The sequence below is a fragment of the Acanthopagrus latus genome, chromosome 12 (genome assembly GCF_904848185.1).
Source record: "Acanthopagrus latus isolate v.2019 chromosome 12, fAcaLat1.1, whole genome shotgun sequence".
Taxonomy (NCBI): Eukaryota; Metazoa; Chordata; class Actinopteri; order Spariformes; family Sparidae; genus Acanthopagrus; species Acanthopagrus latus.
This window is the reverse complement of record NC_051050.1, coordinates 16,753,365-16,765,810: the sequence shown is the minus strand read 5'-3', so window position 1 is coordinate 16,765,810 and position 12,446 is coordinate 16,753,365. Positions and strand designations below refer to the sequence as shown.

Here is a 12,446-nt window from a genome sequence, read left to right as displayed (position 1 = left end):
TTGAAAAAAAAAAAAAAAAAAAAACATTGGCAGATTGTTGAATCTTGCCCAGCGCTCAAGAATGATTTCAACGAAGGGTTGGAACTTGTTGTTTTATGCTCAGCTTAACTTTGTGACACGTTGTGCACCCGCCGTGTGCTCAGCCCTTTGCTTTTGTGCCAGATGGGCAATTAGAAATATGGTTATTGCATGCTGAGCAGCCACCCACACACTGGCTGCAACCGTTGCCACATGTGGAGAGAGTACCTGTTACAATACTCATATTATATACTTCATTCAAGGTCTTTGTCACTGAGCTTCAAGCAGCATTGTGTCCTTAGGGAACATCTGCAAAGAGCTGTGGGTTCAGTAATTTCATTCTGTGATTGTGCTTCCGCTCCTTCTCAAGACACATTTTTATATGCATATTGTGTTAAAACTATTTTTCCGAGAACCTCTCTGAAAAATGTCTGAAATCAAAAGATGTTTCAAATTCCACTTCCTGAAAAGCCTAATGCACTGAGGGCCTTTCCTCAACTGACATATGTAAAACCAACATACAGAGATTACTATTCAGAGTAGAAGAACTTGGGTATCATTCAAAATCAAGTTTATTGTAAAATGCATTCAGAACTCTTTGGATCGCATTTGAACCATGCAGACAGGTTCTGATTTAAACCATGTGTGCAAATGCGACACCTTTGTAACCAGTCTCACAAGGATGTCTGACAAGAAATGCTACACCGCATCCAAAATGCTATCAGTTGGAAATCAGGGTTGAGCTATATCACTACAGGCCCCCCACGTGTTGCTGCTAAATTAACACTGCATCAGAATGCATCTAACCTACATGACTGTACCTCTAAATGTAGGGCATCACAGTTATTTCTTCTCCTCTGTCTCCTTATTCTGCTTGACAGTATTGGTCCTTTTTATTAAGTGCTCCAGAAATGACATATGTTTATGCTGACAGTCTTGGTTATGACAGGAGCAAAAGAGGAAGTCAGGTGACATCATTAAAGTCCGACAAAGTCTGTTTAGGGAGGAGGTCATGGTTCATGGATGAGCTTTGAACACAGCTTTTATTTACATCAAAATTGTTTTCACCCTGATTGCGTCCGAGCCTCAGCCACTTTTATTACAATTGCCACCAGTCATATGAGTCGAAATGTCATACTTATAGATAGTAAAAGTAAAGATATTGTTTTAAATATTACTATTATTATAGTTATTATAAGTCATATGAAAAGTACTTGAATAAAAATCTGCTATTAAATGTACATGAGCAAAAAAGCAATTATCTAGTAATTCATAAGTACAAATAAAGGTTAAATGCTTATATTTACATGTATGTATTGATGCCTGTATTGTATGCATCGGGTTAATGATTGTCATTTTTTTTTAAATACAATTTTGTCAAATTACTGATAAAACAAGTAAGTGTAAAAATGTTTTTGGCCTACTTTGTAATCTGTAAAATGACTAGTTAAGAAAGTTTTTAAATAAATATAGTAGAGAAAAAAAGGACAGTATTTGCTACTAAAATGAATGAATGAGCATGGAAATAATCAAGTGAAGTACAAATACAAAAACTGTTTTTCAGTACGGAACTTGAGCAAATTAGGTACATTCCAACACTGATTGTCCCCATGACAACAAAACACTATTATCTCAAGCAAAGTCAATTTGATGTTTTCTAATGCTAACCAAGTGTTATTTGAGCTGAAGTCTCAGTAAATCAGCTCTTAACCAGACAGCAGTCACATCACAAGAGTGATTTATTCTTCAACATTGACTTTTTTCTCGGAGGATGTGGGATGTTGCCCTGCCAACAGCGCCGTCACATCAGATAACATTTGCATCGTTCATGAGAGCACAAACAATGACATATTTTGTTGACTTCTTGTCTCTCTCTGTCATTCTTCTGTCTTCGCAGTAATCGCAAAACACTTTCCTGTATTTTGTTTGGTCAGCAAATACACTGACACATTTCACCATAGCATGTTGAAGTGTTCTCACACTTAAATGTTTCTTTCCCCACTCAGGAGAGGAATTTTGGGCATCAAGTATGAGACTCATGAGGTGGCCTCAATACTAAAGTATCACTTTTAAAAAGTTGCCGTGTGGATCTGCCTGGCTGACTGTCTTATTACCCAGAAAACTTCCTGAAAATGAGTTTGTTTTTTCATTAGAGCAGCAGCGAGGCTAGAATGGTGTCATCTTCATTCATCTGTGTTTCTCCCTCTTGACCCTCCCTCCCCTCGCCCTGCAGGAGAAAAAATCCTCATGACTGATGGACCTGCTGGCTATTTGGACATCTGTCTTCTCCTTCGTAGCCCTGGCAGAGAGAGGTCTGGGTACAGTGTGACAGGCCTCCGCAACAGCGTGTACTAACACCAGGTAGAACCATCTCTGTGGCCTAAGCCTTAGAGATCAGCCATTAGTAGGTTGTCAATCTAGCGAGCGCTAACAGTCTTCTGGGCAGCTAGGAGGAAGATTCAGCCGATGGCTTCAAACGAGCAGGTAGATGTGAGATCATTACAGTCCAGGTAAATTTAGCTCCTGTTAGGGTATTGTGTCTGGGCTGGTTGCTGAATGTGGCACAATTATTACAGTTATGTGGATAATGGAGTCAAATCTGCACGGTGTTAAAAAGTATTTTTACTTTACCAGAAGGCTGTGAGTTACAAACCTTGATCATATTTGACATAAAGGGACACATGCTCGCCAATAACGAGCTGCTGCATAGCATGCATGTCAGCATATTGCTCCTTAAGTCTCCTTAAGAGAAGTTATTCGGGAGGTAGGTGCACATAAATTAGGTTCTTACCATGCCTTGCACAGAACACCACTGTGCTAATAAGGTGATACTATTGTAAAACACTACAGCATGGTACAGCATTTAAAACAATAATAATAATCTTCGTGATGAAAACTAAAAGAGGTGTACAATTTGATCTTATTTCTTGCCAAAGTTCTTAATTTCTGTTTTCACACTGTTTCCAAGTAGTCCTTTCACATTTATCTGCATATTGGTACGATTATCCAAAACCTTAATGGTTAATATCACGTCTGTTTTAGTTATGTGTATGAGCAAGTTTAATGTATTCCACAAATAATCCTAATCCAACTGTAATCACAGAAGCTATCTCCTTTTCCAGTAAAAGGAAAAAAAACAAAAAAACAAGAGGTGCTTTAGTCTCCAGTCCTTCAGAGGTGACAGGCTGGGGCATTAAGAGACATTGCTAATGGTAACGGTTGCTTACAAACTAAAACACAAACAGTGTTGGTTAGCACTGCTGAAGAAAAAGGAGCACACCGTTTTGCATATAAACTGACCGATGGTGATATTTGCAATTGAAGTTTAAAGCCTTTTACAGCCCAGTCGCCAGGGGAAAATGTTGGTAGTTAACATTTCTACAAGCCAGATACATTCAAGTTTGTCTCATCTCATATTTGCATGTTTATTTCCTGGCATTCACCAATGAACATTCATAGTAAGGTTCCAAAATGACAATATGCTCTTGTTTGCAGATTACAGTTGATGAAAGGTGTTTTTGAAGGAATTATAATTTCAGTTTTCCGGGACCGAACTGCCAACATTTCAATTGATTGATTACATGTTTATGTAGACCAAAATTTGAATTTGTGGTTGAAACCACATTTTAGCTGGTTGAAGAGAGGACAAAAAGCTGGTGTTGAAATGGAAGTTGGTGCTCACTACGTCATGTTGGGAGGTGGGAGAAAGCAATGCTTTCCATCAGTTCTAAGTGTGAAACCACTTTGAATATTTTACAAGGGACCATGGCGTTTCAACGATTGTAAACAAGACATCACTGGATATTTTATAATGAGACCTCAAGACAACTTCCATCCGTGTTTGTGGGGTCAAAAAAATTATATTTTTGTTGGGAAGTTGAGTCATCTGCAGCTGTGTTGGTGGCAACAAAACCAGATGTTTCATCGCAATCCAGATTTACTGTGACCAGATACTTTAGTGCCTAAATCTAGCCAGAGCATTTGCATGACATTGTAAAAAAATAAACATTGAAAACTGAACCTTAAGAAATAAAAAGTTACAAGTTATAAAGTTTTAGCTTATTTGTGGCCGTGCAGAAACTTTGCCCACAGTTATTCTGCCGATTGGGATGCTGTTCAATTTGCTACAGCTGACTAGCTTTTTGTAAGACAATTTGTCAGACTTTTGGCAGCAAGGGAAGAATGGGCAAACCTCCTGAAAGTCTGTCTCGGAGGCATTCACACATTCCAAAATAGTTAGAACCCCATACTCTGAGCAGGACATGCAGAAAATAACAGTGCATTCTACTTCAGGTTGGACTACGGGTGCTTGATTTTAACCTTCGTCCAAATTCACCAATAAGGCCTCCATGTATCTGTTAAACTGCCATCTTGTCAGCTCTGCCCGTGGGAATACGTTCCCTGAATTTATTTATCTGAAAGGTGATGTAGAATCAGAACAACAGAGCACCTCATTTTATCTCTAATACCTGTGGTGCCAAATGGCCCAAGGAGAATGTTTGCTCAGCGGTTCTCTGCCCAACAATCGACGAGCACAAACAATCAAAATGGAGGATGTGAGCTCTTGGTCTGTATTTGCCTGTTCAGAAAGGGGTTTAGTGGCCTCGAAAACCCACTTTTTTATGCGATACTGTGGTAAACATTCACATCACATTCTTCAAATAATTAACAAGCCTTCCTTTCTTGCCAGTTTTTTAATTTTTTTTCTTCCAAGTCTGTTTGCCCCTTCTTTTAATCCTCTCCTTTCTTTTTGGTTTGCCAACATTACCCCACCGCCACATCCCCTCTAGGGGGTTTGGGATATTTTAAATATATATCCCACCTAATACTCTGCCTGTCATCAGCCCACCACACACACACACACACACACACACACACACACACACACACACACACACACACACACACACGGTGATACAAGCTGCTCCAGACAGGCATGTGCAGTGCAACAGTGGTACTGATGATTGCATTCATGACAAACATAAATATAACATTGATAGTCCTTTAAAAAATGCTTGCTTTGGTGTGTATGATGACATTCTCTGATAATCCAGTCTGTCCTTTGTGGCTCGTGTATCATAGACAGACTGACAGTGACTTGAGAATGGTTTGATGATGTTGTGTAACATGTCTGCAGACTAACGGAACAATGCAGAGTGATCAAATGTTCCACGTCAAATGTATTTAGAGACCTCCCTATCACTCTGCAACAGTAAATCTCAGAACATACTAATTAACCAAGTTGAAGGGAAGTTTTAAATTAAAAACTACGACCAGTAGAATTATGGAATGTAACGACTTTCAATGATCCCTGGAGTATTTTATGTCGACTGTTGCGGAGGCAACTTGTCACTTGTCACCACCACTTCCAGGCTAACGACTCTGTAATGGCCCCATTTATCCATTTAGCCTCATTGAGTTCTCCTCTGCAATGCCGGTCCCACCAGGTTCTTTGCCCGTCGGTGGATGCTTCAAACACTCAACTGCAAGTGGACCATTGGAGAGCTAGTGAGTTGCAAAGCAGTCGTTGACCACAATGGATACAGTGGTGTCAAAATCAATTCACAAGTTGTCTTTTCCTTCATGCTCAGACTTTGAGCTACAATTAAGATTTGAAATAAACATAGAATAACCACTGGGTGCTGTCAAATATGACAAATGAGAGGTATTCAGGGAATTCCATTCAGGCTACTTTGATGTCTTGTGATGTCAGATAATACATTGGGGTGTACTGGGGTCCATAAAACTCTATTATACAGCATGTGCTTTTCATCAGGTCCCTGCATTGAATTTCTAAAACCCATTAGCTACAGAGCCGACATTCTGCACACCTGTGGATTGACAGGTGTGGAGGATAAGACCAAGTGTCGACAGAATTCTTATATAATAACGAGTCTCTCTTCACAAACACAGCAAACTGTTTGAAAAATGTATGCGTGTTTGTGTATATATGTATATAGGTATAAGGGGAGAGGGGTAAGTGGATGCTGGTGAATAAATACTTAAATCATTATAAGATATATCACTAATTATAGGAATAGTACATGTTTATAGAAGACAAAAATAAATCAATATATGCTATAATACATAAGATAATGATAGATAAATTAAAATGATATTTTGCAGGACATTTTTGGTTAAAAATTATATATATTTGTATGTTTGTATTGCCTGTCTGCGTCGCCGTTAGGCCGCTACAGCCTTGCTGTTTTGGGAAAGTGGATATTTGTCATTTTGAGAGATGCTGACAAAAGATCAATTCACTTGTTTAAGTATGATGATGTGTTAAAATAATCTCATGAGGGTCTGTGGACTGAAACACTGTTTCTTGATGACAAGTTACAACAGCATGTGGTGCAGGAGTTTTTTGCTCTCAGACCAATTATGTGAATTTTGGTGGACAAAGGTAGCAAACCTGACAAAGACATAAGTGAGTTACACTAAATCAAACTAATACAATCCCACCCATCATTTCTTCAGGGACATACTGTGTTGTATTACTTATTCAGCATGATGCCTCCAAACTAGCACAACTTTCAAACTTCATAACTTTTAAACTGCCCAGGAGGAGCCTTATATTTTAAGCTACATTCGTTAACCTGACCGAAAATGGTTTGAGGCAAAGTTTCAGCTGCACTGCTACCAGCTTGATATTGAGCCGAGCTTTCATCCATATATTTTATTGAGGCTCTGTAATACAGCACAGCTGTGGAGTGTAGTATCCTAGGTATGTGATATCAAAGAAAGAAGCAGGTGGTACTAAGATTAAACTAAGAGGGATATATAATTACCTGTGGATCTGTTACACAGGTTGTCAAGCAATTATTTAATAGCAAGTGAAGGCGTGGGCTCATATCCATAATTTTACATGCCAAGGTGGATGCAGTACATTAGCCAAAGGTTCATACACTCATAGTCTAAAACACACACACACACACACACACACACACACACACACACACACACACACACACACACACACACACACACACACACACACACACACACACACACACACACACACACACACACACACACACACACGCTTAAAAATAGCTGGAAGTCACTTACTTACCTTGGTGGTATTATGTTATTATTAGTGTGAATGCCAAACAGTATTCACATTGTGAATTGAAAGAACTATTGTTCTTCTAGAATGTATATATTATTATTATTATTATTATTATTATTATTATTATTATTATTGTTGTTGTTGTTGTTGTTGTTGTTGTTGTTGTTATTATTATTATTATTATTATTGTTATTATTATTATTACTATTACTTCTTCTTCTTCTTCTTCTTCTTCTTATTATTATTATTATTATTATTACTATTACTTCTTCTTCTTCTTCTTCTTCTTCTTCTTCTTCTTCTTCTTCTTCTTATTATTATTATTATTATTATTATTATTATTACATCTTACCCTGTTAAGATGTTCAGATGGCATTCAAAATGCAAAATGCCACTTTCAGAATTATGTGCTGCATTATGAAGCATTTACAAAAGGTAAATTGTAGTAGTAAACAATAGTAATAAACAACACCCAAACAGTGTGTGGGCTCTGAGTTAGACTTCACTTTAGAGTGATGACAGTCATTTTCCTCCCACAAAAATTGAAGTTACTGGGGCTTCACTAATGCTTCTGGTTTTCTGCTCTGATTTATATGGATTTAAGTTATTTAAAACTGCAACTGAGGAAACATTGACATATTCCCACCTGGCAAAGCCCTGCATCCTCCGTAAAGCGAGTGGTTTGTAATGACTAACAAGCTATTAGCATGCATGTCATTAAGCTACAAATAAATAATGAATGTGGGATCCATAAAGTGCTGAAATGATGCCAGGCATTCATATAACTTGCATGTGCACCTCTGTGCCATTATAATGATCAAGTATTAGTTAATAATACATGTGTATCATGTACAAGATCAAATATACACCTGCAGAGAACAATGCTGGAGGGATCCTGATCAAGTTGATATGATCCTGAATTAATGTTGAGCACAGACACACATACATAGAACACTTTATCTTCAAGTATTTTTTTAATGTGTAATGTATATGCATTTTATGTATTCTCTGTATTTCAAAGGTAAAATATTTTTTCTTGATTGTCACCAAATATTTTTAACAATCTGTTATTTAACACAGGATTAAACAAAAAGTACTAAACAGATTTCAAAAAACTTGGATGAGGAGGGGTCTTGCACCAGATTAACTTTTGGTCTGAATATTTTTTTTCATTTGAATTGATTTCTCAGGTAATAATGCATGGATATTGAAGACAAAAAATGTTTTTGGGAAGCTGTTTTTCTTCCATGACACAATGGACGTTATGGTTCTATCTGCCTTGTTTTCTTGTCCCAAAGCTGACACGAATGTGACGATCTGAAATTACGCAGTTATAGACTGTTTTTAGAGTAATACACCATTTAGAGTATTAATTTAGGGAGTTATACAGGGCTTGACTGAACTAAAGGGCACTGTTGGGCCTTAATCAGAGTATGTGCCAGGCTAGCTATGTATTCGGTTTAAATCTGTCAAATTGAAACAACTAACCTTAAACCGAACCATGTGTTATTTACCTGTAACTGTTGAATGAAAATGTCTGATGAGACAGTTCTGCCAGTTAATCAACAAGGTATGTGCACCATTTATGTGCACATCACAATGACCTACACTGTTGATTGACATAGCATCTATGTAAATACCATAGGAGCTTGACGGTCTGTAAAAGCACAGGTCAAGGACAGATCCTCTGGCACCATATTCAGCAACTCCAAGGATTTACTCCTCAATCATGTTTTAACACCATGGACAGATGTACTGAGAAATCCTGTTTCAGCACATGGACAGCAACTAGTGGACTTTATTCTTAAATCATGATTCAACACAATGTAAAGCAACTACTAGAAATAACTATTATATCATGTTTCAGCACCATGGACAGCAGCCACCTGAATTAACTACTGAATCATGTTTCAGCACCATGGACAGCAACCACCAGAATTAACTATTGAATCATGGACAGCAACTACTGGAATCCAACTATAAAATCATTTGTCATTGCTACTAAACAACGTTTCAGCACCATGGAGAGAAACTACTAGAATTTAACTATAAAATCATGTTTCAGCACCGTGTACAGCGACCACCAGAATTAACTTACAAATCAGGTTTCGAAACAATGGACAGCTACTGGAAACCAACTATTAAATTACTGTTTCATCACCATGGACAGAAACTGCTAGACTTTTCCTTTAAATCATGTTTTCGGCACCATGGACAAAAAGTAATTGAAATGCACTTTCAAATTGTGGTTTAAGAACTCAGTGATTCACTTTTAGGTAAAGTTGAACAGACTCCACGCAGCCTGGTCCTCTGGGTGATCTTCAGCACTGAGACTTCTACCAGCGAGTCATTCCAAGTTTACATTAACAGTCATGCAGTCACGTTGGACTTTATGCAAAGTACACAGCCTACACGTGGCATAGTGTGGCGCCTCTCTGTGCAACTCACCGCCTTCTCACTTCGTTGCTTTCCAGTCCTCGAAGTAAGCACCCCTCTTGTCTATTAAATCAAAGACCTGTCTGATCTCCCCCCCCATCCATTGACTGGTGATCAGGCTCATAGGTGTGGATGTAAATGTGAGGAAAAAAGTCACGACACGGCTCCTTATCGTCATCCACCCTCGGCTCCCCCTCGCCTTTTTCTCGCCTCACACACAGTCCCAGACCCACCCCTCACTGTCTGCCATGACCGTCCTCTACAATATGAGACTGTATTCTTTGTACCTCCCCCTTTTCTCGCCCTCAGTCTGTGCGTCCCAGCCTCCCTTCCTAGATATCCATCCCACACCTCTCCGCCCGCGAACGGCTCCTACGGTGAGAGAGAGAGAGAGAGAGAGAGAGAGAGAGAGAGAGAGAGAGAGAGAGAGAGAGAGAGAGAGAGAGAGAGAAAACAGGAGAGGGAGAGAGAGAGGAGCAGAACAGTTTCAAACACGTCGGCATAAATCTCGCATCCAGAGCTCCCCTCTTTTTCTCTCCCCCCCCTTCTTCTCCTTCCCTTGACGGACTTCATCACTTTTTATTCCTCCGCGCGCCAATGCCCGAGACCGCGCCGAAACGGAGGATTCTTTCTTTCCCTTGAGCATGAAAAGGATTGCCAAATCATCCGCAATCCAACACCGCCGACCGAGCCACCACCACCGCCACCACCAGCAGCAGCATGAGCACTGGATACATATGCTCCAGCAGAAGTTGTTGGCCGGAGAACTAACACATCTCGGACCGCAGATACAGCGAAGAGGGGAGAGTCAGTTTTAGGTGAGTGCGGTCCATCCCGGGATCGTGGATGTCTCACATTTACCCGCGATGGGGTTTGTCATACGTGCGTTGTTTTCTGTTCTTTCTTTCCTCTCTGTCCATCACTGACCACGAGGTAGTGGCCGGGTGGCGGGGTGGGGGGAGAGATAGGTAGACAGGGGCTATAATGTGGGCGCAATTATGGCGATGTCAGCATGTTACTGTGGTGGCCGGTGGTGTCCTTTTCGGTGGTGGTGGTGTGTATTTTGGTGGTGGGGGTGGGGGTGGGGGGGTAATGTTTATCTCACCGTGGAGCTACACCTTTTGGAAAAAAAAACTGAGAGAAAAAAATCGGCGTGCGGGTCCTCTCAAGCTCCGCCCGGGACTGTTAATGTCGACAGGAGCGTTTCAAGCTATTTATTATTATTTTTTTTATAATGATGATAACAATAATAATAATAATTTGAATAACAACACGCACTCGCCTTAAAATATATATATATATATTTAAAAAGCCCAATCACCCCCAAACAGTATGCTAATGAGTTGTCCTCTCCATCATGTGCGGCTCTCTCTGAGGCGGCACATCTTTCCCGGGGTTGATGCTGCAGAAGTGCGGGCGCAGAGGAGCCGGAAAATATTGGAGGGAGACGGAGAGGTGGCGGCGGTGTAGTGGTGGTGTGCGTGGAGGGGGGGAACAAATGATTCTCAAGGTTTTTTTTTGGGGGGGGGGCATATTACGCAGACCCGCCGCGGCTTCAGTGAATGGCACTACAGGGGCAATACTGAGAGTGGAAGGTGTCTTCTGCAGGCCTGTAGCACTGTGCAGCCGACATCAGTGTTTGTATCCAAAGCTAATTCCTGGATTATCGGACATTGGATATGAGTTTCGGTTCCTGTTATCATCTGTTTTCCTGTGATGTCCATGTTGTGGATGAATTACTGCTCGTAATGAATTCTGTAAAAGCAGATAGTCCTCTGGATCTGTGTTTATGTCTACGTGCCCGGTTCTGTGTTGCACGGGGCTCTGGGCGCGTGCCTGCGTGCGTGCAAGCGAGCACGTTCATGTGATTGTTTGCCAGTGTGTGTGTATGTGTGTACGCGCGTGTATGTGTCACCATCAGTGAGGCAAAGTTGTCGTTCCGTGCGCTCCCCTCAAGTTGCTTTGATTGCTGTTCCACTGACTAACTGCGAGGGGAGCTCATGCTCTTTTACACTAGGTGTCATTATGTGGCTCAAGGCAAGATAACTGAGTATGAGACTGATACCAACTCTATGAAATTAGAGAAGTGGCTCCTGCTTGAAATTGGTCCGGAAGCATTTATCTTGCACTTCCAGTGACTGCCACTGACTGCAGTTGTTGTTTTGTTTTTTCATCTTGTCTCTTTTTTTTCCTATTGATTCTGCACATTAATACAGATTTAACAGAAAAGCCCAAGAAAAAAAAAGCCCTTTATGCATTTGTGATTATGAAGTTAATCAGTCTCGATGCCAACACTGAACGAGAGGCGCAATGACCCATTGCAAGATTTTAATGGGACTGATGGCCTTTAAAAGGTGCACTATGTAGTTTCAGGGAAGACACCATAGGATGATCAGAAGAGAACGATCTCCATTTGACAAAGAACAAAAATAAATAACTTCTCTTTCCGGACCAAACTATCTGGATTAACAAACTGACCTTAAAGGGGCACTGTGTAGTTTTTGAGAAGAAACCCATACTTAGAATTTCAAGATTTACAACATTAATGAGGTAAAAATACAAACTGCGATGTTTTTTTTAGGTTTTTTTTTTTTTTTTTTTTTTTTACACAATTGAATAAACAAGCTGTTCTCGGAGGAAAATAATGTTCGAAGTCAGAAAGGTGGCAGGGTCCGCCACATAGAAACAAAGTAAAACAGTGTCGACAAGCATTTGTTTATTCAATTTGTTTAGGCATTAAAAAAAAAACAGTCAGTGATGATTTTCTCTTCTGATTACAGTTTCTTCAACACTACATAGTGCACCTTTTCAGGTCAACGCAATTTCATAGTGAAATTTGTCTTTGCCAGATCCTGACACCTTTCTAGCTTGGAATAATGTTCTTGAGACTTTATTTTCCTCTGAGAACAACTTGTTTATC

The 12,446-nt window shown here is 39.9% G+C and overlaps 1 protein-coding gene and 1 long non-coding RNA gene across 2 annotated transcripts in view; one reads left to right on the top strand and one right to left on the bottom strand.

The window, feature by feature from the left end:
- Positions 1-12,446, bottom strand: part of LOC119030419 — a 62,572-nt gene that overhangs the window by 23,162 nt on the left and 26,964 nt on the right. The window lies entirely within an intron of this gene.
- The window catches only part of brinp1 (bone morphogenetic protein/retinoic acid inducible neural-specific 1), a 129,928-nt gene continuing 127,466 nt past the window's right edge, over positions 9,985-12,446 (top strand). The window contains exon 1 of the mRNA XM_037117982.1: positions 9,985-10,344. The gene's annotated coding sequence lies outside the window, so the exon portion shown is untranslated. The remainder of the gene's footprint in view (positions 10,345-12,446) is intronic.